Source organism: Triticum dicoccoides, chromosome 1A, assembly GCF_002162155.2.
Source record: "Triticum dicoccoides isolate Atlit2015 ecotype Zavitan chromosome 1A, WEW_v2.0, whole genome shotgun sequence".
Classification (NCBI taxonomy): Eukaryota; Viridiplantae; Streptophyta; class Magnoliopsida; order Poales; family Poaceae; genus Triticum; species Triticum dicoccoides.
In genome coordinates, this window is record NC_041380.1 from 426,423,594 (window position 1) to 426,427,804 (window position 4,211).

General features: G+C 61.2%; 1 pseudogene; it reads left to right on the forward strand.

Annotated features, from left to right (window-relative positions):
• Positions 1-1,445, forward strand: part of LOC119353521 — a 12,570-nt pseudogene extending 11,125 nt beyond the window's left edge.
• Positions 1,446-4,211: the final 2,766 nt, after the last annotated feature.

Here is a 4,211-nt window from a genome sequence, read left to right on the forward strand (position 1 = left end):
TCCCCCCTTCCAGCCGGTGCGCCTGGCCCCGGGGGCCCCCTGGTTCTTCTCTGAGGCGCAGAGGCTCCTGCTTCGGTTTTCTACGTTGGCCTCTATGCCGGATCTGGGTGCGGCGCCTCCTCCAGTCCCCTGCCGCCCTGCTGTTGCGCCCGCCCTAGGGTGCACGCCAGCGTCCATCTCCCCTGCGCGCGCGACATGCTCGTCAGGCGACTCTGGCAATTTTTCCTGGATTCGGCCCCCTTGCCTGCTAGAATTGAGGAGGAGGGCGAGTTTGTTCCGGGCTCAGCCACTCCGTCCTCCCAGGCTTTGTTGGCGCTTCCCCCTCCTCTGCGTGCATTCAAGTATCCACGGCCGCGCCAGACGCCTTCAATGCGGCCACCCGCCTCCGCTCCATCATCACCATCCCCCCTCGCCCATCTCGGCTCGTAAATGCGGCGTCAGGAGGCGTCCTTGCGCTGCAGCCTTCCCCGTCCGCTCCTCGGGAGGAGGAGGGCTGGACTTTCATGCAGCGGCAGCGCCACCCTCGACGGGACGTGCCTTCAAGCCGGGCGTGTGCTGTCCCGTCCCATCCCGCGTCGGGCGGCCTCGACGAGCAACGCCGAGCCAGCTTCATCCGCTTCAAAAAGCGCACAGAGGGGCGTTGTTCTCACTGTCTCGCCCCCAAACACCACTGCTCCTCTGCCTATCGCGACCCTGTGAGCTGCCTCTCCTACAACCTCTCGGGCCACATCGAGCACTGTTGCCCCCTGCGGCATGCGTCAAAGCAGCGTCCGGCCTCCCCGCCTGCGGCCCCTCCACTGCGTCGCTCGCCCGCCGCTTCGGGCGCGCATTCCTTGGCTGAGATTGTCGCCTCCCCGTCCGCTCCCCTTCCCGCGCTGAGATAGCCCACACTTCAGCCAGCATCGGGGCGCCGGATGCCTGCCCCGAGGTGGACTCGTGCTTCATCCCGTCCTCATTCGACATGGATCGCGACATGCTTGAGTGGGAGCAGACAGCGGCCATCGCCTGGGCCATCAACGCGCCGCGGCTGCTTGTCGCGCTGGACGTCGACCGCGCCATCCGGAAGCAATTCCGGTTCAGCCACGGGGACGTGGATGTCACCCCGTACCACACGGTGGAGTTCCTCATCAAGTTCGAGCACAAGGCCCAATGCGACGCGGCGCTTGTCGCGGGTCGCGTGCGTGCTGCCGGTGCCATCGCCCACATCAGGCCGTGGCGTCCTCTGGAGCGCGCGTTCGGGGCCGCCCTCAACTACCGAGTGCACCTGTGCTTGGAGAACGTCCCTGACTACGTGTGGACGCCGTACATCACCGAGCGCATCATCGACTGGCGCTTCTCCCTGGATCACCTCGACGACCACTCCACGCTCCGGACAAACTCCGAGAAGCTCGACCTCTGGGCCTGGACTACAGACCCAAACCTCATCCCCAAGGTCATTTGGCTAACTTTCACCACCCGTCCATCTGGCGGCCTGAAGGTGTTCGCCAATGTGGCGAGGCCGTCTGGTTGCAAGCGTGGCGCAACCTTCCGGGTGCTGGTCCACTTGGACATGGTGGAGGACCACTCCAATGCTCCCCTGGACTGCTACACCTCAGACGGTTGTGCCGAGGCGTTCAGCCCTCCCAGGCTGCCGCTGGAGTGGCACATGGAGTGCGTCGACAGTGTTCCGCCGACTCTTGGAGCCACCCTTGCCCTCCCTGATGGTGGAGGCAGCTCGCGGGCTGCTACACCGCGTCGCCGAGACCGGGGCACGGACGACCACCCCCGACAGATGCTGCGGCGCCGGGACGGCAGCGACGACTACGACGACAACTGGCGTGGCGGAGGCGGCCGGGACGGACGCGGCCGGGTGCCCCGCTCCAACGACTCGGCCTTGGACGGGCGCAGGGAGCGCACCCGCTCTCCTCGACATCGCGACGTGGATTTGGCGCGTCATGGATGTCGCCGTGCGGGCTCCCCCATGGGCGCTGCATCTCCTGTCATGAAGATGGAGGTCAACCCGGTGGCATGCGGCAAGCTGCATCTTCTGTCCGACAGCGGCGCTACTGCGGGGCCTCGCCTCCCGCTGGTGGACCACGCCCAGCTACTTTGGTCCGAGCTGTCGGCGGCTTTCGACACCGCGCTCGCTCCGCTGCACTCGGAATTCTCTGCCATGCATCGGCAGCTGGCCAGCCTTGCTGAAATGGTGGAGGGTGCCTTCATCAAGCTCGGTTCGACCGCTGGTGGCCCGGCCAGCCCATCCTTGCTGGCTGGCGCGGTTGTTGGCGAGGAGGAGGCGGGTTCGGCGGTGGCCGCCCTGCCTACGCTGTCGGCCAGCTTCGCGAGATTCGCCCTGTCCCCAGACATGCGGAGCCTCGACACGCCGGGGGTTGAAGCCTGGTCCGCCCCTGATCCGCCACCGACCGATGATGCTTCGCCTTTGTCCCTTCCTGTCGACGTTGGCCGTGCAATGTGCGACGCTGGGGGTGACCCTGTCGGGCTCCTTGTCGATGCTCCTCTCTCCGCCGCCCTCGTGATGAGGCCTGAGCCGATCACTGTCCACCCGGTCATTGCAGCTGGGAGTGGCCCGGCGGAGATCCTCGTCACCGTGACCCCGCCCCCCACCATCGTCGTTGTAACGCCCCAAGATCGGAGCTTCACATGCCTTCCTTGGTTTTCCGAGTTTCGTCGGGTAATTTGTTTTGTCTGTTGCATTCATCTTTGCATTTGTGCATTGCATCATGTCATCATGCCATCATGTCATTTTTTTAACTCAACTAAATAAATGGCATGGATCTTTGATCCATTTAAACCGAGGGAATTCACATGGTGATTCTATTTATAACATATCCTCCTAATATTTAGGGAGCTATTATAAAATATTCCATTAACTTGGAATCACCCATAACACAATTGCACTACTCTTCAACTCTTCTTTTATCCGACTCAACTTCATATACTTCCTTGTCATCTCTCACTCAAGCCATACCCATGCATCATCACCTCTCACTTCCTTCTTCCTTCATGTCTTTGGCAAGTGACTTTATTCCTCCTCCATTAATGTTCATCTTTTCCCTATAAATCTTGCCTCTTTCCTACACCCTCTCTGTCAGATTTCATCCCATTCGAAGTTGTTTTGGTCAGGTTCAAAAATGATTGAAGTTTGAGAATAATTCAAACTCTAATTATTTTTCTACCTTCTAAAAATGCCAGAGCAATTTATTCAAACCCTACATAAATCCAGGGTTCCAGATATATATTTATATATCTCATATCCGTAACCAAAAAAACCCTGGATTTTCCCCTTTGTTGATTCTTTACTTATATAAACAAAAAATTAAAAGAAAGGAAAAGCCCATTACTTACTCAGCTACTCGCTGGGCCTTTCCTTTCCATCCGGCCCATCCACTTCCGAGGCCCGGCCTCCAGTGGCCCAAGGCCCAGGCGCCCTCCCTTCTAACCCTGGGCCTCCCAAGCAGCCTCCCTCTCCCAAGGCCCACCTAACCCCTTGCCTGCAGCCCAGCCGATGCCCAGTCTAAACCTAGCCCGTGCCTGCATCCCTCGATCCACATCTCCTCGATCCCCATCTCCCTCGCGCCGCCACCCATGGGACCCCGACGCGCACGTCTCATCCCTGACTCTTCCTCGCATGCACCTGACGCCTGTGAGCATGTCGCCCCTCCGCGCGGCCCCCTTCCTCTGCTACTCCTCCTTCCACGCCCTGCTACAGCTGCTCTTCCCATCGCCGCCACCCAGCCACCTCGCCACGCCGCGACTTGCCTCTGCACGTGCGTCGCCCTGCTTCGCCGTGCGCCGCCACGGGTCGGAGCTCGCCGGATCCGCGTGCCATCGCCTCTGTCGCGCCTCCCTCTTCTTCTTCTGCTGCAGTGCAGCGCCACCTCTGTACCGCCCGACCTCTGCATCGCCAGCGCCCCTGCCTCGCTGACCCATCACGTGGGCCAGCGACTACCGCGTCGTTGACTCCGGTCGAGTCCCTGCGCCGGCGACCTCCGTCTCCAGCCGTTACCGGTGAGCAAGCCGCTGTCGTCCACTTCGTCACGTTCCCCTCCGCATGCGCCCGCCATGTTCCATCTCTGTTAGGGCCCTGCCTCCTACCGCTGATGCGCAGCGGGACCTCGATGCCGAGTGCCTCGTCATTGGATTCCTCATAGTCGCCATCGACCTCGATCTGTGTATCTTTTGCTGTCGGATGCGCCAAGTCCAGCCGGTCC